Source organism: Psammomys obesus, unplaced genomic scaffold (assembly GCF_907164565.1).
Source record: "Psammomys obesus unplaced genomic scaffold, mPsaObe1.curated_primary_1811, whole genome shotgun sequence".
Classification (NCBI taxonomy): domain Eukaryota; kingdom Metazoa; phylum Chordata; class Mammalia; order Rodentia; family Muridae; genus Psammomys; species Psammomys obesus.
The window spans coordinates 4,729,699-4,754,596 of NW_026585504.1; the positions used below are offsets into that span (position 1 = coordinate 4,729,699).

A 24,898-nucleotide genomic window follows, 5' to 3' on the forward strand; every position below is an offset into this window, starting at 1 on the left:
TGTGGGGAGTGTGTGTATGAGGTATTTGTGTGTGTGGCGTGTATAGTATGTATATGTGTGAGATGTATGTGTGAGTATGCATGTTGCGGGGGTGTGCATGTATGTGGATGGGGTGTGTGGAGTGTGTATATGTGTGTGGTATATGGTGTGTGTGCATGTATGTTTGTGTGTGTGTGTGTGTGTGTGTGTGTGTGTGTGTGGTGTGTGCATGCATGTGGAGGGGTGTGGTAAGTGGGATGTGGTAGTCTGAGCTTTCCTACACCAAACACAGAGCGCAGACCCCCACAAACTGTCCCTCATCTCGTGGCTTTGCTCTCTGTCTCTGTGTTTCTTAAAGTCCGCACTCATTTCCCTGTAGTGTATCGGGCTTGGAAGAATTCTTCTCCCGAAGCCAAGCTGCTCAAGAGTGTCCGTCGCCTGCTAATTGCCCAGCACGTTATCTCACCACAAAGATGTACATTCACTATTTTGTTACCTGTAATGCCTTAGCGATTTTGTCTCTCGAAGGCTGAGAACAATTCTGGCATGGCAGGCATCTGTTACGTGTTTGTTGACTGAATTGACAAATGACAGGCTCTTACATCGTAGTCAGACTTCAGATGTGGCGAGAGCTGGAGGGGGAAGATATGGGAGCAGAGCTTCTGCCAGCCTCTCGGCCAGGCCTGGGGTAGCTAGGCATCATGCTTTCACGCAGACCCCAAAGCCTGCTAAGAGACTAAGGATGGGATAACCCTGACTCCACCCAACCCTGGGACCCGGGCCAGCACCAGCACCATCCTCCACTCAGGTTCCCCACCCGGTTTCAGGTGTCAGCCGAGGCTAGCTGTCTCGGTGAGGGGCAGGGGGCACCATCTCCCTGCTGGGCCTGCCTGCTCAGGAGGAAGAAGAACGCAGGCGTGCAGAGAGACCATACTGGCTGGGGTCCTGAACGAGTCATGTACCCCCCTGGTCAGGGCCACCTCCCAAGACTTGGTGAGGACTGACAGGGCTGTCGCTTGTCACACCCGGGGTTCTGGATGGCCATTGTACACGTGCTGTGCAACCCCACATTGCCCTCACTGACACTACTCGAGAGTATTTAATGCTCTGCCAGACGCATATCTGCCTTTGTTAGATGTGTGCCCAGTGCTCACCAGCAGGCAGGCGGATGAGGACTGGCAGGATGATCCTTGTAGGTGCATCCGGACACAGAACTGTGAGGCCACCGAGGAAGTGGTGGTGGTGGTGAGGAAAGGTGGCACCTGAGCCAAGTTTTGAAGGTTAAAAAGTGTGTGTGTGTGTGTGTGTGTGTGACTATAAGAGAGGAAGAGGTGGCTCAGCAGTTGAGAGTACGGCTGCTCTTCCAGAGGACCCAGGTTCATTTCCCAGCGCCCACACGGTGGCTCACAGCTATCTGCGGCTCCAGTTTCAGGCTCCAGTGTCCTCCGTTGGCATCCATGGGCAATAGGCCTGCACGTGGTGCCCAGTGAGATGTGCAGGCAAAGTATTCATACATAAAATTTAAAAATAAACAAAAATTTAAAAAGAAATATATGTATTTCTTAGATTGTATGTTTACAGTCAGAGGCCAAAGGGCAGCAAACACTTATGGGGTTCACACCCCTGGACAAAAGCTTCCCACCTCACCGTCAACCGCGCCAGGGAAGAAACAGTTCAGCAGAGAGGGCAGCGAGGGACTCATGTAGGAAGACAGAACCTGGGAAGACATGTAGAGTATGAGAAAGCATGAATCCAGGAAGCCACCATCCAGGATCTATCGAGGATGCTCAGAGGTCCAGGCCAATAGAAGAGAAGCTTGGAGCCTGGCCCCAAACATGGGCAAAAGGGCCGACAGTTGAGAGTTCAGCAAACCATAAGAGCACCCAGACACCCCTAAGTTAGGCATGGTGTTGCATGCCTATGATCCCAGCACTCAGGAGGATCAGGATTTAGAGATTAACCCTTTGGCTACATAGCAGCTTTGAGGCCAGCCTGTGCTTGATAAGACCCTGTTTTAAAAAACCAGAACAGCAAACCAACAAACTCCCCAGAGATTCCAAATTATTTCCCCTTTGCTCATTCCTCATTCTCGTGAAAACACCAGCCTATCTCATGTCCCCGGTGCCCCTTCCTCCTCCCTCCACCCCCTGCTGGCCACATTCATGGCATCTAGAGTCTGGGAGAGCTGGCTGTGGATATAAGATCTTTAATTCTACATAGACTCGGGGTGGGGGGCAGAGACATAAACTGGAGAGCGGGCAGAGAGAAAGCAGTGTAAGAGGCAGGGAGGCTGCAGGAGAGGGCTGGAGACGCAAGGTCCTGTAAGACAGAGCCCGCTGGGGCCTGTTCCCCTTCCCTCCCTCAGGAGGCCTCGCTCTTTGAAATCACTCATTGGTGACCTGGGCTGGCTCACACAAGTCTTTATAAGCAAATGGCAAGGCGACTTGACTTCTCTAGGTCTCTGTTACAGCCCCGTAATACACAAGACGCTCCTCGGTGCTGCTCTTGGCTTTGTGACGCTCTTGGTTTTTGTGTCTTGGCTTTTCCTACCTTTCACCTTCTAATATGAGTGGGCTGCACCCTGCTGATGTCTTTCTAGTACACGTCGACACAATCGTGAGTGCTTATTCTGTTTGTATGGACTCACATATCCTGCCAGGTAGAGGAGAAGCTTCCATGGGATGTAGCCTTGGGTGGAGGAAATTGGAAGCTCCTCCTAGAAAACTTCTTCCTTGAAACAGTTCAGGTACTGTGGATACAATAAGCATGCTATTAAGCAGGATGCATTGTACGTTTAATCTTAAGGCTCATTCTCAAATACTTCCCGTGAAAGGACACATTTTGGTTTGTTTGTTTGTTCATTTGTTCTTGGCATGAACAATTCCAGGTGATCTACCCAGGACCCTTGCTTTCTTTTTTTGCTTCCTATCTGATCCATTTGTGTTTCATGTGAAGAGGGAACGTTTGGCAAGATACGGCTACCCGGTGGGGCTGTGCAGGAGTTCCGAGCTACTCTGCTCTTCCATCTTCAGGGATGATTCCAGATACTGAGCCGTATAAATATTTTAGGCCTGATGGAAGCTTCTCACCTGTGGATAGAGTGGATTCTTAGTTAAGATAGCCCTTCTCTATGAAAGGTACACTGGGAGAGTTCGCTGACAAAATCTTTACTTCTCAGATTTCTCTGGGTCTCTCCAGCTTTCGGGAACAAACGGGGTCACATTAACAGCTTCCAATCTAAATTTTGCCAGCTCATTCCGACTTGAGCCATGTGAAAATACCACCGTCTAGGTGGGATTCTAGGGCCACCGGGAAAGTGGGACGAGAGAGCACCAAAGGTCCGTTGGACAGCTTCATAAACAAATCCCGGGATCCAAACTTAGGCCTTCATGCTTGCATAGCCAGCACTTTACACAAGGAACTATCTTCCTAGCTCCTGAGTTGGCATCTTACGCCAGTTCCTGTTTGCTGTAACAGAGTACCAGAGACTGGATAATTTGTAAAGAAAAAAGGTTTCCTTGTCTCGTGGTTTGAGGTTGAGTGGCTACATTCAGTTGAATGTAGAAGGACAAGTAGGTCATTCAAAGGAAACTACTGAGGGAACTTTCTGTATTAGTTACTTTTCATTGCTGTGACTCAAATACCTGACACAAGCAGCTTCAGGGAGGAGGCATCTGAGCCAAGAAAACATGGCGGAGGTGGTGATGTGTGACAGAGGAAATTCTGCAGCTCCTGTGAGACAGGAAGCAGATAGAAAAGCAGACAGGGTCCCCCTAACCTTCAAAAGCACTCCCTCCTTGGCCTACTTCCTGCATCAAGTCTCTACCTTAGAACTTCCTCAAAATAGTACCCTCAGTTGGAGATCAAAGGCTCAAAATGTGAGCCCGTGGGCGGCATTTTCAATTAAAGTGCTCACCCTTGCTTTGTAAGAAGCACTGTGAAGGTCAGGCCCACTGCCGACAGGAACTTACCTATGAAAGGCCCGAGTCCATGTGAAAGCATCCCCTGGAAGAGCTGCAGCCAGCCCCAGAGCGCGGAGAATGCCTGCTGGAGGGAGTCACTGTGGCCGCTGCACAGTCCACCTTCCTCTCGTCCCTCCCGGGTCACCTGGCAGGAGAGTCCACGAAGCCCGGTTCTGTGGGCCTCAGACCATTCACTCCTCTCTCAGCCGAGGCTCTGTATCTGGGCCCAACTTGTTTTGTTCCTTTCTTAAGTGTGAGAATAACCTCCCAAAGGGGCCCTTTTCATCTCTCAAACAGATTTCCAGCCAGCTTCCCCTGCCAGAGTTCCAGGCATGTCCAGATGTGGCTGTGTCCTCAGAATAGGCCTTGTTTCAACTTCCTCATTTCTCTGTAACGAGTTGTATCTCCCTGGAGGTTTTACTTCCAGTATGAAGGGGGTGGGTGGTAAGTGCTGTTTGATGCAATCATTTAAACAGTCCCTCTGGTCTCTGTAGGTTAAAATTCTCTTGGTGCTCTCCCTCGTTCCAGCTGGCTTCAAGGTGGCTCCTCCTTTCTTTTGGGGTAGCATGAAGAGCTAAGAGCACCAGAACCTCCTCATGTCCCTCTCCCCCCCCCCCAGGTACCCAGAGGCACTGCTTTGGTAGATAGTTGGAAAGCAGAATGCCAAGGAGTGGTAGACCACCGTTGAGGGTTAGTTGACATTACTGCTTACTTCGGTAGCTATGGGTGGTCTGGGTGTCCTCCCCATCTCTTCAGGACTCAGCGTCACTGACTTGCTCTTGGTCACCGAGAGACCATCCTGCTTTCCTGCCAGCCCCTGACCAGTCTTTAGCGCTCACTTGGCCTTCTCCGGATGAGGCCTCAAAGCAGACAACCTGTGTGCGCTCTGTCACATCTCCTGGGCCCTCCATGAGCAATGGCTTGTGGTGATGATGTGATAGGGAAACATGGGGACTTCTGCTCAGGAAAAGCAAGATCTCTGGCTATGCCTTGAGATAAAGTCTCAGACAGAGTCAGAGGAAGTAAAGTCAGTGAGTTTTTAAGAGACAGGTGAAAGGCAGGCTCAGTGGCTCACACTTTTAGTCCCAGCACTTGGAAGGCAGAGGCAGGCTGATCTCTGTGAGTTCAAGGCCAGCCTGGTCAACATAATGAGTTCCAGGACAGCCAGGGCTACACACACAGAAATGCTGTGAGACAGGAGAGAAATGTGCTTGGGATTCACGAAGGTGTTCAGGGCAGGGTGTCCTGAGCTGCCCCACAGTGGCTGCTGTGACTTACGTGGCACAGCTCGGAGACAGGATTTACAGTGAAGTTTAAAGATGCAGAGAAACCTAAAACGTTTTAAAACAGTGAGATTGTTTACTTACTTTCTTTATCTTAAAGACTCTCTGAATGAAATTGTAGGTAGTCTTAGAGGTGTGTTGTTTAGATTTAGATGACAACTTGAGCCACGAGCACTCTGGCCCTCGTTTGAAATGTCTTTAGGAGGCAAACAGCAGCTCTAGAGGAGTTTTGATTTATTAGCCAAGTTTCTGCCCCGCAGCCAAGGGAAGAGACTCTGTCGGCTCCTGGGGCCTCTTAGTGCCCTGCTTCTCTCTCCTGCCTCTGTCATCACAGGGACAGCAGCCAAAGCTCCCCTCTTCTCTCTCAGATGCTTCTTGGAGGCCAGCGAAAGCCACACAGTTCGGGAGGTCTGAGCAGGTAAGCTGGGCTGGAAGCAATACTCAAACGGTCACATTTTCATAAACTGCCCAGCCCCCAGCCTCAGAGCAGACAGCTTTGAGGTGTATTCACCCCATTCCTCTGAGAGCACCCTGAGGACTTGAGTCCTAGATGATCACATCAGTAACTTGTCTATTCATGTACCTGGGCCACTTATTTCTGGCCTATCCCCTTCATCCTTGCTTTCCAGGTCCTAAGTAAGTGAGCTGAACCCAGGTCTAGCCTGTGCCTCACACTTTAGCTTTCCTCAAGTTTTTGCATGTCTGTGGTACCCCAGGATTTATGGTGACTCTAGTAAGCTACACCAAGACCGCCCTCTGTGTAGCCACAGGGAGCACACAGCTCTCCAGATGCTGGAGTGGGAGCTAAAGGGAGCTGGAGAATTATTTTCTTTCTGTGGGTGTTCTACATTTCTCCTTGTGTTCTACTAATGAGAATCAGAGGGCTTCCTCCACCCACTACAGAAACCAGAAAACCACCCATCCTGGGCCATCCTCCTGTGGAGGCTTTGGTCACTTGTAGCTGTGGAATTAGCTGTTGTTCTCTTTCTCTTTCTTTTTCTTTTCTTTTTCCTTTTTTTTAGACAGTCCTTGGCTGGCTTAGAACTCACTATGTAGAACCAACTGGCCTTGAACACTTGGATCTTCGTCCTGAGTGCTAGCTTTAAAGGCATGTGCCACCACTCCTTGTGTTCTTAAGGAACTGAATTTTAAGTTTATTTACTCAAAACTCAAATTAATATTTAGATGTTGCTTCTCAATGCAATGACTAGGTAAGTTTGAAGTATATTTGACCAACTTAGGGATGTGAGTCTACTTTTCTAACTAGAACTTCATAAAAAAAAATTAACTGCAGATTAAGAATTTTTTGAGGTTATATAATTACATCATTCCCTCTTTCCCTTTCATCCACACTTATTCTTCCACATAATTTCTTACTTTTTCAAGTTCATGGCCTCTTTTTAAATTAATCGTTGTCACATGTACATACAAATACACAGATCCCTAAATGCATGATTCAGATTAAATTTTTGGTAAAAATTTAGCATCTGAATTATGATGTACTTAAGTATAAACACGCACCCATTTTATCCTTAGTATAAAAATCAAATAGAAAATGCTTCATATTTTCTTCAATAATTTCTTTATATTATTTAAATAAATTATATTAAATAATTTCTTTATATTCTTACGTATTAAAGATTTATTTATGTATTTTTGAGACAGGTTCTCACTTTTTTTTTTTTTGTGAAGTTTTATGTTATTTTATTTTATTTATTTTTGAGACAGGGTTTCTATCCCTGGCTGTCCTGAACACCACCCTGCCAGGAGTTTTTTGTTGTTTTTTTTTTTTTTTTTTTTTTTTTTTTTTTTTTTTTTTTTTTTTTTTGAGACAGGCTTTTTCTGTGTAGCCTTGGCTATGCTGGACTTGCTTTGTAGACCTGGCTAGCCCCAAACTCACAGAAATCCACCTGTCTCTGCCTCCCTGAGTGCTGGGATCCCAGGCGTGCGCTACCACACCCGGCTCAGGGTCTCACTATGTAGAGAGAGAGTTCCAGGCTGGCCTAGAACTTGATATGTAGAGCAGACTGGCCTTGAACTCATAGAGATTCTGTCTCTGCTTCCCAAGTGCAGGGATTAAAGGCATGTGCCACATGTCCAGCATAATTCCTTTATAATAATTGCATGCTAAGCAGAAATATAATAAAACTTAATTTTACCTGTTTGTTTTACTCCTCCTCCTCTACCATCACCACTTCTGAGACTAGAGTTCCACTGTGCCTGAGGCTGGCCTTGAATTCACTGTCCTCATGCCTCGGGCTTCCTAATGCTGGGATTACAGGCGTGTGCTCCCATGCCTGGCTTTCTGCAACTACTTTTAACATGGCTACTAGACATTTTAAACTCAGACCATAGCTGTTGTGAGGAACGCAGGGTCTTACCCTTTCCTTCAGAGCTATCACCCCAGTATTTGGTTCTGTTTTCACCGGGCAGTTTCTTTTACACAATGCTCCTCTGCTGCCTTCATGGGCAGTGAGCCTCCCTGTTCACTCTGTGCCTATGGAAGTCTGCGGCTTTGAACGGTAAAATTCATTGTGTGTTTCCTATTGAGAAATAGTGTCTCCAGCCCAGATCCAGCATCTCTGCTTTCTCTGAAAGGACAAGGGACCATTCTTCTCTCCTGTGGTTTCAATACGGGGAAAGGAACTGTTAGAAGGTGTTTCCCAGTGACTCTCATCACCACCCGTGCTCACCGAGGGGCTTTTTAAAGGTCTCACTGTGTAGCACAGGGAGCTCTCATCGTCTTCTCGCCTCAGCCTCCTGAGCACTGGGGCTGTGGGTGTACACCAGGCCTGTCAGATCTGGATTTGAACAGGGCAGAGGATTGGTATTCTGGCGTTAGGAGTGTACCCCCAACTGGCAGGAAGCCAGATGATTGGTTATAAGATGGCCATTTGACTCAACGTGAGCCAGTGAGCGGCCCTCCTGAGAGGCTGGGGTAAACTGGGGAATTCTAGCAGCACCTCACAGCCCTCTTCAACAGCAAATCAGAGCCCTGCGGTTAGGAGTCATGGCTGCCCTTTGTCCTGTTTCTGAGGTCTTGGAAGACCAGGTTAGAAAAGAAGAGAGAACCCTGGGAGGCTTCCTGGAGATCTACTCAGCTCTCCCTGCAGTTCTAACCTGCGAACCGCTCATATCCTCAGAGCACGTTTTTTTCCTGGGGTCCGGATACTTGCAAAGGAAAGCAGCTTACCCAGGACACAGTAATGGGTCCAGAGAGAGCAATGAGTGGACCAGGTTCGTGTTTACAGTTCCAGCGGAAAGAACCAGATGCATTTGCCACCTCCTCCCCCTTTTTCACAGTAGAAAAAGCCGCTCAGTAGCCTTCTTGTTCAGTGCTGTGGGACGTCTCCAGCTCCACCCCACAGCTGCGCTCCGGGCTCAGCAAATCTGCGGCTGGGCTGGGAACGCTCCGCCGTTTATAACATTGTTTCTATGGGAGACACATTCCAAGATCCAAACAATGAGTTTAGTGGAGGGTATCTGGCTTCCAGGCGGATGGGATGCACTCGTCGGCCTGGCCGCCCTTTCTTTCACTGTTAGGTTCCCTTCCCCTTTGGGGGGCGCATACACGAGCAGTTATGGTGAGCGGACGCAGAATCAGCAGCTGGGTGCTCCCTCCTATGCACTAGAGTTCCCGGGGGCCTGAGGATGGAGAGGAGGAGGAGGTGAGGGGTGGACAAAGAAACTTGACTTCCTTCACATTGCTGTCACGTCCGCCGGCCTGCGAGGTGGAAAGGGGCCCACTCAGCGGCCCAAACAAGCCCTTCTGAGAACAAGGCCGGTGTTAGGAAGAAACGCCGCCCCACCAGGCACATCCTCTGCTAGGAAATCTGCATTCTCTAGGCGGGCTGCTCCCCGGGAGTGACTGTCACAGGGCCAGGCGAGCCTTCGAGCCTGGGCCAAAGCTCCACGCCGCCCGGAGAGGGCAGGCGCGATGTGGTGAGAGGCGCCACCTTACCCCTCCACCCGCGCCCTCCGCCCCCTCCTCATTCACTCTGGCCCGCCGGGAAGAAACGCTGGCCGAGTGCTAGCCGGGAGGGGAGGTGCGGGGTGGCGGGGGGCCGAAGTGGGGTGGCGACGCGGAGCCACACCATTGTCTGTCTTGAAGGGAGGGGAGAAGCTCCGCCTTCTGGGGGGGAAGGAGGGTGAGGAGGGAAGAAAGGCAGGAGAAGAGGGGTGGGGAGAGGAGAAGTACAGGGGTGACGGGTGGGTTGGTCAGGGATCGGCTGATAAAGGCAGAGCTAGGGGGCGGGGCGGAGGGGCCAGGGGGCGGGGCGCCCGCCCTCCGTCGCGGTGTCGCCGCCCAGCCCGGCCCGAGCGAGCCGGTCCCTCGGATCGCCGGCCAAGCACGCCGGAGCACCCTCACCCCGGCAGGGGCGCCCCCACTTTCCAAGCCCTGCGGCGGGCGCAGATGCAGCTGGCCCCGGACGCAGGCAAGGCACCGGGCGCGGGGCGCGAGGAGCCGGGGACTGGCGCGGGATGCGGGCGGAAGGTGCGGGCACCAACGGTCCTGTCTCCCTCTAACCAGCCCAAAGTTTTTCCTCGGCGGCCCTTGGCCGGCCTAGTTGGGGCCCCGAGTCTTCCCTGTCGCGGCTCGCCACCCCCCTCCCACGCCACACGGGGCTCCTAGGTGTCAGGGCTGCCCCAGAAACGGCGGAGGAGGCGGGCGCCCCGGCCCGCTCGCTTTCCCGGGGCAGAAAGTTGTGGCCTGGAGCCCATCCTGCCGCTCTGACCCCTTGAGGTCTTAACTGCGGTCGCCGCCAAGCGCAGAGTTAGGAAAGCGCCCCTCTCCGCAGGGCAGGGTGTCCGGGCTCGCTGGCGAAGTGGAGCGGCGCAGCAGGTGCAGCCTAGGGGGACTGCAGGGCGCCCCCTGGCTCCCAGGGCGAAGACCTGGCCCGCGGCCAGCCGGGCCCCCCGGGCGTCAGAGTTTGAGGGCGCGCGGCGCGCGGCGCACTTCCCCCTCTTAGGTCTCGTGTCTTCTTCGGCCCTGGTGGCTGAGGTCGCTGGAGGCCGAGCGAGGTAGGTGCTTTCAAAAGGCGGCCCGGCCACTCGTGCACCCCAGCTCTGTCCCGAGAGCGCCCCGGAGACGGCAGAGTGGCGGTGTCCTGCCAGGGACAGATCCGGACGCGTCCCGTCACCCTGTGCTTCAGTGTTAGGCTTAGCGCAAGCCGAGGCTTCTCGACACTGCGCGCGCTTTAGCCCCACAGGTCTGACAACCGGGGGCTCAGAAACGCTTCTCCCCGACAGCAGAGGCAAAGGTGAAGGGAAACATCCCACAAGGCAAGGATTCCTGCTGGAGGAAGCGTGCACAAATGCCTATTTGTCAGGTCAGGCTCTGTCCCTGCGGTGGGAAGAAAGACTAGAACCACAGGACTTAGGAACAGCGGCAGGTTGAGCCTGGGGATCCTGTTGAAGAGCAGGCGAATGAGGAATCTGAGGTTGATATGTCGTACTTTGAACCCGCGTTTATTAAGTGGGGGTTAAAGACATCTCTGTGCTAAGCTGTACTGGGTTTGAGAAGAGCGCCCTTTCCCTCCCTTGTTCTCTCCCTCCCTTTCCGTCCAGGGAACCAAATGTGGCATCTTCCTAAGTGGCGCCCATGTGAGCTCGGAGAGTAGGGCTGCTGGGTGTGGTCTGTTTCCTCCTCTGGACTAAAGCCTGATTCCGAGGACCTGCTGCAGTCCAGCAGGTTTCGGGAAGGTAGAGAGGAGCATCAAATGATGGCGGAGAGATGACCTTAGTTTGCAAAGAAACGTGTTTCTTGCCCTAGTACAAGAGGGAACTGTGCGTAGTCTGCCCGGCCACCTGAGGGTGTGGACTGGTAGTATTTGGGGCTGCCTGTGTTGGGGGGGGGTTGTTATGGGAAGCCACACCCATTTCTTTAACAAATAGAGGAGCAGAGGTGTGGTGTTGCGGAAACAACAAAGCATGAGGTTCAAGCACAAGTGATGAGGGGGCAGCCTTGGACACAACAGAAAGGAGACCAGGCTAGCCCAGATGTCCACACCAGCACCTGAGCGATGGGCCAGGTGGGTCAGGGTACCGTGGTGTCTGCAGCCAGCACCATCCCCACTTTGCTGAGGGCAGTGTCCCCAAGCCCTGACACACACTTCCCTCCATCTCACCGTGTCTTCTCTTTAGAGTACCCGCTCTCTTTCTATTGGGGGAGGGGCAGTAGGCGCCACACCTTATTTTCCGTTCCCTTCTTCACTCTGGTGTTTGGGTCCGTCTGTAACATCTCTGAGGCCCGATAGCCTTTCACCCTGACTTCTTACCTGGTGCCTTGGAACCAGGCTTCTTGTCTGACCTTGTGCCTGAGCTGCTTAGGGATGGGTAAGGGTCCCAGCTGGAGGTGTGCCCACGGCTGTACTTCTCTGCTTCTCATTTGGGCTGGACTCTGTGGCCTGTCAGGAAGGAGACCTGCTGTCCAATCACAAGAGAACCTGAGCTGATGGTCACTTTTAGTTCTCTTTGGGATCCCTTGACAGGAAGTGTCCTCACAGCTTGGGAGGAGATGGAGTTGGGCAGTGCTTAGCTTGGCTGCCAGAGTCCTAAGGAAAGGTTGAGGGGGTGTGGGGGAGGGGTACTAAGAACAGCCGAGGGGCCTGCCCAAACCTCTCCTTCAGTGAAAATCTGCTCAGATCTTGTGTGCTTGGACTAAAAAATGTCTTGTTTCTGATCTTAAATCTTAGCTGCCAAGCCTCAGCTGAGCTCATAATATCAGGGTAGCAGTCCTTCATGCCATTTCCCACTGTTCCTGACCCCTTCACAATGTGATTAATTTATTTACCCCAGGGAAACACTGTCAAGTATAAACACCTTCCTTATGCTGAAAGTTTTTTTTTTTGTTTTTGTTTTGTTTTGTTTGAGACAGGGTTTCTCTGTGTAGCCTTGACTGTTCTAGACTACACAGAGAACTCACAGAAATCCTTCCTCCTCTGTCTTTGGGATTAAAGACTAAAGGCACACACCACCATTGCCCAGCTAACTCCCAGAAGAATGTTTTAAAGTCCCTGAGGAAGGGTAAGCTCTCCTCTTAAGCCTGTCACTACCAGTTTGCTTACGGGGTTCCACAGAGGACATGTGGGGGGAGGGATGGAGCAGTAGGTACAGCAAACATGGACGTGCTTAGATTCCAGTGAGCGGGTCCCTGCTCCCCCTCCCTGAATGAAGACGTCAGAGCCTATAAGCACAAACTGATGCAGTTGTTTGGGTTAATAGTTTTGGGCTCCTCTGGACTCCTGCTCAAGGCAACTGTGGCTGGACCAGAGAGTGAAGGGCACTTGACTGACTCTAACCAGTGATTTCCAAGCACCTCCCCACTCACACACACACCAGCTGACAGAAAGATACCCTGTGCTTCTTTGCCTATGCCAACCCAAAGTGACTGGCGAAGTGGGCACATTTCTATCAGTCTGCAGTATACCAACGGTTGGCACTTAGTTGGGTTTGTTTAAACTGTTCCTTTCTGTAGGTGGGCTGCGTTTGGAGTTTGCCTCCCTAGCGTGTTTCAGCTGTAGGGTAGGGGTCAGCTGGCAGATCTGGTCAGTGCCCTCCTTCTATGCCCTTGGCTTCTACCAGCTGCTGACAGAGGAAGTTATAGAAGCACATCCTAGTGCCTTCACTCTGATGGGATTATTGGGGGACATGTTCTGTGCTGTCACGAAAGTCCCTTCTAGGGACACTTTTCCAACAGCGCACAGAAATGACTCTTCTTCTTCCTTTTAATTGCATGAGTGCAGGTGAATGCCTGCATGTATGTACGTGCACCGTGTGAGGGCTTGGTGCCTGCAGGGGTCAGATAAGGGCGTCGGATCCCCTGGATCTGGAGTTACAGAGGGGTTGGACTACCATGTAAGTGGGAGGAATCAAACCTGATGGAGGGAGGGGCCAGTGCTCTTTCCAAGGGTCATCGCGGTTTTCCTCTTCTCTTCTCACACCCCCATTGCCCTTCTACCTGAACTTGACTTCTTGTCTCTGCTTTTGGGAAAACATTCTAGTTCTTTGGTTAATACAAAGGAGGCTGGGATAGACCGGAGAGTGCGTAGTAGGGCAGAACATGGAGAACTGGACTTGGAGAGAGGTGAGAAGGTAGAGGTCGACAGCTCAGGGATGCATGGCTAGGCGGTCACCAGTGATGCTCTGTAGTGTTGTGACAGCTGGCTTTCAGAAGGGCAGCATGGGGGAGACTTGCTTTGGGGGTTCACCTGTTTCTGTAGGTAAATATTCCTGCTGCTGCTGAGTTTTAGCTATCAGCATGCTGTCGTTGAACGCTGAGTTGGCAGGACCTGAGTTGTGTGAACACTCTGGCCGCAGCTGAGCTGGGCCAGACGAAAGAAGATAAGGACCACACTGGGTGTCTAACATGCTCTGACTTGGTTGAACCACCATGTGAGACTGTTCTGGGGCTTAACATGGAAACTGAGACATTTATGCTGAGTATTTTCTGGTCCTTGTTTCCCCATCTCAAAGGCAAGGGAGGCGGTTCCGTGTGTCCCTTCTAGCCTTTGCTTTCTTTAGAAAGAGTCCATTTCATTTTAGGGAAACGTTAAATGTCTACTCAAGGCTGAAATCTTGAACAACAAAAAGCATTCCAAAACATGCATCCCCGGGCACCCTCAAATACGTGTTAGGGTCTCCTGCCGGACAAGAAGTTCAGGGGACATTAACCCAGGATAACCTTGCTTTTTTATGTCCCAGTTGCTTGCCTTTCATGGCCCATGCAAAGCTGTGTCTCCAGGGAAACCCTGGGAAGAGAGGTTAAGATGGCTTCTGTTGAAAAGACAGGCTAGCTTTCTGAACACTATGCAGTTTCTTAGGAGCTCAAGTGGAGTCAAAGGAAGATCCAAAGGAAAGCAGAGTACTTGTAAGAAAAAAATTCGCATCCTTGGAGTAGCTTAGTCTCCCCACTCAGGACAGCCTTCCTGAGGGAGCCCCTGACTCAGCGCTCCACTAGGGGTATAATCGGACAAGTGCTTGGGGACCTCCCTTGAGTCATTGTTTACAATGCCTACAATCTCGAGTTAGTTAATTACGGCTTGCAATATCATGTGGCCGCAAAAATAAAGGTTACAGATGTGAATCTGTAAACATGGATAGATACTATGTATTCTAAGAAGGAAGCTACTCTGCAGGGTACCACTTTTGTGAAACATGCCGTTTATTTAGATTTGTGTCTGCAAGGTCGGATACAGTGAGTTGAGGTCCTGTATCACTATGTGGCAGAATTTTGGGAGATTTCAACCATCATCTTTTTTCTCCTCTACATGTAATAACTTTACATTTTTAGTCCCATTGAAAACCATAAAAATTCTCCCTTTGATCATTTTTAAGTGTGTAATTCAGTGTCAGCAAGTTTATTTGCAGTCTTGTAGGACCATCACTGCTACATAATTCCAGAATATTTGTCACTTTAAACAAATACTGTGTACCCCTTGAACAGTCATTCCTATCCCTTCCTCTCTCCATTCCCTGATTACTGCTACTCTATATATTGTCTTTATGAATTGGCCTATTCTAGGAAGCCTCTATATAAGTAGGATCATTTGATATTTGTTCTTTTATGGTTACTAAACTTTCTGCTTATCTATATTTTAAAAGACGAACAAGTAAAATGTGTATATTATATTAAATATAATATATAAATTATGAGGAAAATGTGGTGTTTGTGATTCGTTTCATGCAGGGCCACAGGGCCCTGGCCATTATTTTCCCTGCCCTGGGACAGGAGCCAAGTTCTCACCTCCATCTCTGTCTAGCAGGAGGGAGTTAGATGGCTGGAGCAAAGGTGTTTAGCCCTGATTGATGAGAGCTGAGTGTAGCTGGACTTGATAGCTGCTGGCTGCTGGCTGCTGGACCTCAGCCCCTTGCTACTAAAGCATCACACCCCATGACTATCTGTGTGAGTGGTGAGTTTGGGAAGGTGGGTCAGTAGCTGTCTTGTGGTGACTGAGAGTCAGTGATGGGCTGTTAAGACCAACATCGTTAAATATGGAATCTCAGCTTTTCTATTTTAAGCAGTGTGTGTGTCCCTGTGGCTGGCCTGGACCTGCTGAATGTCTCTCGACAACCATGGGTATGCCTGTTGATGTTCACAGCATGGCCTGGGGCACAGGGGGACTTTAGTTGGTTGAGGCTATAAAGCTTCAGATATTCTGAGAAGTTAAGTAATAGCTGTGGATAGTAGGTGCTCTGTTTATGAAGTTCTCCTTATGAACGTCTCCTCAGCCATGGAGGGACAGCTGAGGCTTCGGTCTGAGGTCAGGTCCAGCAAATACGTGTGCATTTTAAACTGGAATTGAGGTGAAGGTGACCAGGAAGCTGTGGTACCCAGGACTGGGAAGCCAGGTCTTGTGGATCCATTCAGGTGTTCCAGAGTCACTGAATGGATCAGGATGCTTTTCTAGGATGAAAGTCTTGGGATCCGTGCTAAGGGAGGTCCTGTTGGGCCTGTGAACATTCAGTTCCTTTATCGAAGGAAGATCTGTAAGCCTCTAGGAGAACTTGGTTCTGCCTTTTGAGATCTGCCCAGTGGGAAGCTGAATGAAGCAGAGTCTGTGAAACAGCCTTAGAGGACCTTGAAGAGGCTGTTTTCATGGTTCTGATTTTCTTCATAGGGCTGGTCAGCTGGTGGCCGGGCAAGCAGGCCAGGTGGTGCTGTACCGCTGAGGAGGATTCCCTTGAAACACTCTGGAAACCTTCAGATGTGCAGTTCCTTCTGGTGCTGGGGGGTCAGCTGTATGATGCTGGCTTTTCCTTTGTGCATGGTTGGGCATTAAGTTAAAAGAGGTGGGTAAGATACCCTGTTATGGCTGACAGCCTGGAGGGCACAATTATGTCAGGCCCTTCCCTCCAGTTCAGTGGTTCGAAACCTTCCTAATGCTGCGATCCTTTAATATAGTTCCTCATGTTGTGGCGACCCCCAACCATAGTTATTTTTATTGCTATTTCATAACTGTAATCTTGCTGCTGTTATGAACTGTAATGTAAATATCTGTGTTTTCTGATGGCCTTAGGCCACCCCAGTAAAAAGGCCATCAGCCCCCAAACTCACAGGTTGAGCATCATTGCTCTAGTCCAAAGACCCTGTGGGTTCTGGAGATAAAGGGAGTCAGCCATTCTCAGGTAAGAAGTAGAGGAAACGTCATGATTCCAGTATATAAAGTCCAGATTCTCAGCTTAGAGCACCAAAAAAGGAGGCCGTGTGGGGGATCCCTTCAGGAAGGGGATGTGAAGTCAGAGGTGAGTCTCAGTGTGGCCAGTGACTTGGAAATCATGCTGTAAACAGGACATGTGGCCCTCACAGAAACCTATCACGGGAGGAAACCGGAGGCCGCCCTTCCTTACCTGCTGGGATCAGCTGGCAAGTGTGTTGAGCCGGGAGGCCAGCCCGCAGATGGGCAGGGAGGGACTCAAGAGATGTAGGTCCAAACGTTGGGCCAGAAGGAAGTTCAATTATCTTTCCAGGGAAGACTTCTAAACTACCCTACAAAGATAGCCCTTGCTTTTGAGAAATGCAGGTTGGGCGTGTTTGTCCTCTTTCCCTCTCCTCGGGTCAGTGCTGTCTCCTCAGTGCCCCCTAATCACTTTGAGATGACAATCCTGTGCAACTTCTATCATGGTTGGATTTTAGCTCACAGAGGGCTGAAGTGTGGACACTGTGGCAAGGCCCCTCTGCATGGTGACAGAGGTGATGCTTCTCGGCGCCGGGACTGAGCACTTCCCTCCTGGGTCTGTAAAAAATGGGGGGTGAGGACCAGCACCCTAAGGCTGCTTCCCTTGGGCCGGTCTGAACTCTCTCATCTGCCTTGTCTTACAATGGACCGCACTGCTTCTCCTTATTCCAGAGGTTTGCTTCACAAACTGGGAAGGGGGCTTCTGAGCAGCGAGGCCAAGATGCTTGCTGGCCTTCCTCACCCGGGGCTTAAGCAGTGGGGTATGCCCTTTCCATTCAGTCACATTTTAATACAGTTGCTGGTGCTTCAGGCATGCCTATGTACGGAGGTCTGCATGCTCAAAAGAAGAGGATTCAGAGCGCTACCATGGCCTTGCACAGACAGAGAGCATGGAAGCTGTGCATGGGTCTCCCAGACCTCACCAGGAGGCCCCTGCAAACTCTGTGATACGCTTTATGGCGCATAGCTTTACAGTGTTAGTGTAAGTCCTTCCCCAAGCTGCCAGGCAGATTAGCTCAACTGGAGGACCTGGGATCTTAATTGGCCGCTAGCCAGCTGATCAGCACAGGTTCCAACCTGGCTCTTGTGCCTGGCGGATGAAGAGAGGGGACAGTCTAGGGGACTGAGGCCCCCACCTATGAGATCTGAGGCTGCCGTAAGCTAGCTAGTATCAGGACTTAAGTGGGTTAGGGGACACAGGATGTCCTCTGCAGAACTGACGGCTACTGGTGGGAGACAGCCCACTGTTACAAGGCGTGTGTGTGTGTGTGTGTGTGTGTGTGTGTGTGTGTGTGGGATGTGGTGTGACAAGAAAAGACATATCACCCCTGACCCCTCCACATAGAACATACCCACACATACACAGTGCACACAGCTCCCCTGGGCGCTTTCCGCATAGCCTCTCTCACACACCTAGCCCTTACCTTCAGATCCACTCACACAACCTTTTCTGACAGAGCCTTCACTTCCTCTTGTGCCAATTTTAGTATGCACCGAGGCTGGTTTTTTGTTTTTTTGTTTTTTTTTTTTCCTTTTCATAACAGACGAAGGGCCTTTGTGTTTCCTTCTGTAAACATCCATTGAAAAGGCCCAAAGCCTTCGGAGGCCCCTCTATAAACAACCTGCTCTTCTGGCCAGGCTGGCTGTTTTGGTGTCTCTCAGTGGCTCCCTCACTCACTTGGCCAGCCTCTGGTGGTGTGGAGCAGGAAGCAGGTGTTTGGGGCAGTTGCTTCAGGTCCATTTCCTGAGATCGTCTGCAGTAGCTGTGTTGGGGAATTCAGACCTGAATGGGAAGGGCTTGAGTCAGAGGCCCCGGTGGTGAGGAGGGAGCTGCCCAACTGCTGGGGATCCCCAAGCCCAGCCCCTGCTGGGGCTCAGGTCTGCATCTGCCAGTGAGTGGCCCTTGGGAGTGAGGTGGCTTGGATGGGACATTGCCTTTGCCAGTAGTGGAGCGTTTTTTTGTTTTGTTTTTCCTGTGGGTAGGGGTAGGATGGGAACAGATTGTGGGGCCTGTGATGGAGAAAAAGAGTTTATTCTCTTGACAGGTCGCTATGATTGAGGGTTGGTGCCTGTGACGGCCAGGCCTAAGATCCTGACCAGGAGCCTCCATACTCTGCCCTGGGCCTGCCTGTTCTGTGATGGCTTTTCTTATAGCCTGTTTGCTGGACCACTCACTCCCTTCCACCTTATCCCAACCTCCGTTGGCTGGTGCCGGATCCAGCCTGCACTCTCCGCGCTTGCTGAGACCTTCTCAGCCAGGCTGGGCTCTGTGTGGGACCTAGGGCGGTCACCTAACCTGGGACCTTTTATTTCTTCTCTGATGCTTCTTCTTCTGTGGTGTGTGGGGGTTAAAGCATTTTCCTCGTAGTTAGAGTCTCACGCTCTCTCTCCCCTCCTGCCTCCACACACTCCATGCTGTCCTTGCTCCCATGCTCTCCCTCTTTTCCACTTTAATCTATCTCTTCTGACATTCATAATGCTTCAAATGCTCTCCTCCCCCAGACCAGATGTGGCCAGTATTCACATACATATGGCCAGTATGTGCTTCCTGAGATGCTCCCACCTCAAGGTCTGATCGTGACCCCCTCGGTCTCAAGGCGCTCCCTTCTTCCTCTTTGTTTTGTTTTGTTTTGTTTTGAGACAGGGTTTCTCTGTGTAGTTTGGCTGTCCTGGAACTCACTCTGTAGACCAGGCTGGCCTCAAACTCACAGGAATCCACCTGCCTCTATCTCTCTGAGTGCTGGGATTGCTGGCATGCACCACCACTGCCTGGCTTCAAGGCGTTCTCTCTAAGAAGCGCATTCTAAAATGTTTAAATAATAAAAGAGAGTAAAGCTTTGTGTGGGGTACTTTTTCTGCTGCTCGGTTCCAGCCCTCCTTGCAGTACTGTGTGCTTCCTGGGATCGCAGGTGCCAGGGTGCAGAGGATGGAGGTCATCTGGGGAAGGGTGGGGAGTAAATGGGTCCCAGAAAGGACATGGCCTTGCCAGGATGTGGGCCCTCCATTGATCAAGGCCTTCAGATGCAGGCAAAGCATTGAAAGCCTGAATTTACTCAGGCAAAGCTGCGAACCACAGTGTGGAATCTCTTGCCACCTGTAGATCTTGGCAAGGCCTCAGCCCACAGCTTGAGTCTCCTTCCTTGAGTGGTGCAATGGGGCTGGGGCTTCCTGTTTGCCATCAGCCCTTCTTCCTGCCCTGTTATGAGGGGACTGACGGGCACAGGGCCCGGCACCATCTCCCCTCTGTCACAGCTCCTTCACAGAGCTGATTTTCTCAGGTGACCTGACTGGCTAGTCTTTGGCGCTCTAGTGTGAAGCACTGTGTTGTGACTGTGCTCAGGCTAGTGGGGGTGCAGAGCAGAGGTAGAGACTAGCCCCAAAGGGGAAGCTGGGGCCCCTGGCAAGCATTTCCTTTGCAGCAGGCCAGAGCCTAGGGCACACTTCCTGCTTCTCACTTGCAAGAAGGGGTTTTTGCACCAGCTCCGTGCCTGCACGCCAAGATCCCTAGAGCTGTTTTGCCATCTTCTTTCTCTTTTGGAAACATAAGTCACAGGGAGGGATGCTAATTACCAACACAGTTCTCTTTCAGACAATCCCATTCCTTCCTGCTTTGAAATATATTTGGTGTCATCCTGGGTCTACACAGCTCTTTGTCACATCACAGTGGCTCTTGCCTTGGATCTATACTGGCCTGACCAGGGGAGGCTCCCAAGGGCACTGCTGATCCTTGGTTTTCGTTGTGGCCTGGACATCATGGTGTTTTGAAACAATCCCTTCACTGGCCTGTTCCCTGACCCACGGGTGCTGTGCAATGAGTGCTACCCTACCCTATCCAGTCATGGTTGCTGAGGTGGGGCGGGGCAGGGCCTGGTTCCTGCCTCACATGCAGGAAGACAGATTAGGAAAGGAAAACAGCTACAGCCATCAACGGGGACTCTTCATCTGCCTCCTGCTGGGCTGTCGAGTCAGGGTTCTGCCTTTCTATCCTGTGCCAGCTTCCCTGGGCTTTTCCAGTGGGCAAATGGGAAAGACAGTCTCAGGGCTCGCACAGAATCTCAGCCAACTGCTGGGCTCTCTGACTGAAGGAAGTAAGAGTCCAGCATTGGAAGGAAACAAAGGAAGAAAGAGATTCTGCTGTGTTTGGAAGGAGCTGTGGCCTTTCTCACCTCCAGGGCCTTCTTGAGGCCTGGCCTTTGCTCTCCTCATGGAAGCTGAGCATGTGAACTTCCCAGGCTTAAGCAGCCCTTCCCTGATTCTGTGGAGGCAGGCGAGAGAGGCTGGGAATGCCCGTGCACCAGGCTGGGTGGAAAGAAAAGGGAGGCTTCTTGGCGGGTCACTGCAGGTCTGTCTCTGTCCTGCCACCTGGCTGCCCAAAGCATGATGTGTGCCTTTGGTGAGCAGCTCTCATGGGCGAGCCAGGAGTCTTTAATTCCAGACACGGGCTTGGTGTTGGAACCAGAGTTTTGGGCAAAGACCTGGCTCTTCAGCCATAGCTGGCCGGGCTCAGGCACCCTGTGCTGTTTAAGGAGACACAGTAACGACAAGTGTTTGCATAATCAAGCACTCTGCTGTCAGGCTGGCCACTGTCTTGGTTCTGGTTCCTATTGTGGTCATGAACTGAGGGGATCAGAGTGGTTGCCTAAACACACACCTCTCACTGGTGGCTGTCATTCTTCCAGGGAGGCCTATCCTGTGGAGTTTTTGCTGGTCCTAGAATCCACGACTACTGACGTTTTAGGACAGTGCTTTATCTCTGGGCCTACAGCCATGAAGAAAGGTGAAACAGATAGATGGACACTCCTTGAGTGATTGGCAGGCTTGTGCAGAGAGAGTCTAGAGTGAGTTTGATCCAGTTAAACACACCGAAGGCAGAGATGGCAGCTTTATACAGTATTTAGTTACCTCATGGTCTCACGCAAAGAGCACATGCCTTTTAGACAAAGCTGTTTCCAAGTGCCTACTGGGCTGTGGGGATATTGTTGGTACCTCCCGGCGGAGGGGGCGGGGCCTTTGGGCTAATGATAGAACGGATGTGTTAGACAACTCCGTTCTTCACACTCCAGGGCCCCCATGGGAGCAGGCAACTGCATGCCTCCGCAGGGACCAGCACCGTCCCTTAGCTTCCTCTCCCGCCAGCCCTGTCACATGTTTCTCCAGAAGACACTTCTTTGAGAAACCCCAGGTGCAGGAGTTGTCCTGCTGGCTTGGGCTCTGCTTCTAGGGAATCTCTTTCTTTCCCTGGAAGCAGGTTCTCCTTCATGGCTGCAGTGGGGCTCAGGCTCTCCATTGCAGAGATGATCATTCCCAGGAACCTGGGCAAGGGAGGACTCAGGATGGGAGTCCCTGGCCCAAGAAGGTTGAATGAAGAAGGCCCCGACAGGTGTTTGAGGAAAGGCAGGCTGACCATGAGTGCCTGTCCCTCCTACATGGCCCTGGCCAGGGGTGCCTGCTTTAGTTCAGACAATAAGGAAGAATTGGATGAGGGTTTAGAGAACATAGGAGCTTGCCTGGGTCTGAGTCAGAGATGAAAGACACCTGAAGAGCATAAGAAGCAGGCCAGGGCTTCTCTGGGGTTGAGACCTGGTCATGGTCAGCGACCAAGGAAACACCTTTTAGAAGGATGTTCTCCAGGGTCTTAGGGAGGGAAGGTTGTGATCTGGGTGTGACTTGAAAGCAAGCAGACAAAAAGTCACGACTGTTCTCCATTTGGGACAAACTAGGTCCTCGAGACAAGCTGGATGACATTACACGAGAGTTAGACAGTGCTAAGGAGGATCCAGAACATTCTGCCAAAGCACGAAGCCAGGACTAGAGGGGCCTCTCACTCGTTGGTGGGCTCACCATGAGTTCAGTGTGACTGGGAGCCTGGGTGGCCTGTGTCTTGGCAGGCATGTTCTGCATTTAGGGGATGTTCAGTGTTTACCTGAGTTTTAAGGCACTGGCTTGGAAGTCCTGGGTGGGTGATCTCTCTTCACAGGTCAGTAGAGGTTAGACTGCCAAGGAGCAGCTCCATATTAGTGACTGTTTGGGTGAAACACGCCCCTCCCCCATTTTGAGACAGGGTCTCTCTAAGGAGCCCTGGCTGGTCTGGGATTCTCTACATAGACCAGGCTGACCTTGAGCTCACAAAGATCTTTCTGCCTCTGCCTCCCAAGTGCTGGGATCAAAGGCGTGCGCCACTGCTTGCCTTTTTCCTTCTCCCCTCCCCCTTTCACTCCTTTCTTCTCTCATTTCTCCTTCCTTCTCTTTTATCTTTCCTCGGTGTGAGAAGCCAGAGGGAGTTTCTGCCTCATGCCTAAAATGCCGACTGGTGTGGTTTCTGCTTTTCCTTTTCCTGTCTTTTCTACAAAGACATGGCCACCACTAGTTTGGTCCCAAGGCATTGTGGGACATGATGCTTGTAAACGATTCCTCCAGGGCATTTGGAGTACAGCAACCTACAAATTCTAGACAATACCAGGGAACACGAGGGTTACAACCAGCAGCTGCAGAAGACCCGGGTCATCCTGGAAGGAAGTCTCCAACTGAACCCACTTTCCCACTCCACAAACCACCTTCCTTGACTGTCCTATGAGGAACTTAACTCTTAAGTTTCCATCCCATGGTTACGGTGCCTCTGGGGTTTGCCTTGAGTTCAGCTTAGTTCAGCTTAACCACTCCCATCTGGCTGGAGTGGTTAGGGATCTGTAGAGATGGTTGGAAAGTCCATGAAGAAAGATGCAAGTGTCCTGGAAACAGGGGAAGGGGACGATGAGTCCATCAACCACCCACGTGCCATGTCGTTGACAGCACGGTGGAAGTATTCTCCTTACACTCCTGTCCAAGAAGTGTAGAAGTAAGGAGGGGAAAAAATAGGTGAGGAGGAAGCAGGCCAGAGAAAACAGGGTAGCATGACATGAGTCTATAGGGCAAACTTTTATACACATAGAAGAGCAGCTCATTTCTGGCCTTGCCCTTGGTAAGATTGCCCAGGAGCTGGAAAGCATGTGAGGCCCTGGAGAGTCCCTACAGTTGGGGCTGCCAGGTGACTTGATTTCTATTCTGGCAAGTAAAAATGGTCATGAGAGAGGTGGAAAATATTTCAAAGATTTATTAATAACTTGAATTTCTATATTGATAAAGTTCTTTACATACTAAGGATATTAGCTCTTTGTCATACATGTTGTAAATATTTCTACTTATTTGCCTTTTGACATTCTATGGGCAAAAAAAAATGTTATTTTTTCTAAACACAAGTTGAAACTTTGATGACTTTTTAAAAAAATCATTATGTCTTTGGACTTGGAGTCTTGACTGCGAATTTTTTCTCTCATCTTGTTTAACACACACACACACACCTGCACACACACACACAATAAATTGTTTTGTAATTTATTTTTTAATATTTAAATATCAATGCATTATGGCCTTTTGGTAGAAGACATAAAAGAGATTTGTTTCCCGTCTCCCATCTCCCCTTTGAAAGGCAGCCAGCCCTCTAGTGACATTTTTGGCTAGTGTGTCTTTTCTCTGTTACTTAGAGATACTGCTCACACTCTGCGTTTCCAGATATACTTGGGTCTAATTCTGGACATGCATTGTTTCATTGATCTGCCTGTTTTGCCTCTATTATCAAGTAGATTTTAATAACTATGTGGAAGGCTTCTATTCCCTAATTGGTATTCCCAGTTGGCTTAAGAGGATGTGGTATCAAAAGGGAACTGTCTGAAGAGCAGTGGAGATTGCTTTCAGATGCAAAACAAAAATTACTAAATTATAGGTTATGATGGAGGCAATGAACAAAGAGAGCTTTATAGAAAATACACTTTGTGAATTTGAGACTAGCTAAATAATTTTGAGGAAAATAAGGGATGGGGATTAAGGGTGAAATGATGTGAGGCTTGGAAGATGGGAGGATGAATGGATGGATAGATGGATGGATGGATGGATGGATGGATGGATGGATGAGAGATGGATGGACAGATGGATGGGTGGGTGGATAGATGACTGAGATATAGAGGGATGAGAAGATGATGGATGGGTAGGAGGAGGTACGGAAGATGGAAGATGAGTGAGAGATAGAAAGATGGGTGAGAGGATGATGGATGGATAGGGTGGAAGGATGGATAGATAATTAGATAAGGAGGAGGATGGAAGGATTGGTGGAAGGATGATGGGTGGTTGGAAGAATGCATGGATGGAAGATTGATGGTCAGTAAGTTGGGAAGATAGATGGATGGTACTAGATAGAGAGGATAAAACTTTCAGAAGAACCCATAATGGAAGGAAGAGAGGAATTATGGGAAAAAAACTTCCCCTGTATTTGAGGTGAGAAAATAGCCAGTGGGCAGGCTCATTCTTTACTATTCATCTGATTTTCACTGGAACCTGGCTGCCGAATGACTCTGACCGTGTGACCTTCATGTAGCTCTAGTCAGGCCCCGGGTATCCACACATTCCCCGGGCTTCACCTCTAGCTCCTGGTTCCACTATCACCTTTGTCTTGGATACCCTGTTA

At 50.4% G+C, this 24,898-nt stretch overlaps 1 protein-coding gene across 4 annotated transcripts in view; it reads left to right on the plus strand.

The window, feature by feature from the left end:
• Positions 1 to 9,063: 9,063 nt before the first annotated feature.
• The window catches only part of Rassf2 (Ras association domain family member 2), a 35,672-nt gene continuing 19,837 nt past the window's right edge, over positions 9,064 to 24,898 (plus strand). Inside the window, exon 1 of one of the 4 annotated variants that reach the window (XM_055608480.1) lies at positions 9,064 to 9,166. The gene's annotated coding sequence lies outside the window, so the exon portion shown is untranslated. Of the gene's footprint in view, positions 9,167 to 9,562; positions 9,661 to 9,697; positions 9,720 to 10,218; positions 10,247 to 24,898 lie in introns of those variants that run through there. The other 3 variants (XM_055608416.1, XM_055608563.1, XM_055608629.1) reach the window with 3 other exon arrangements.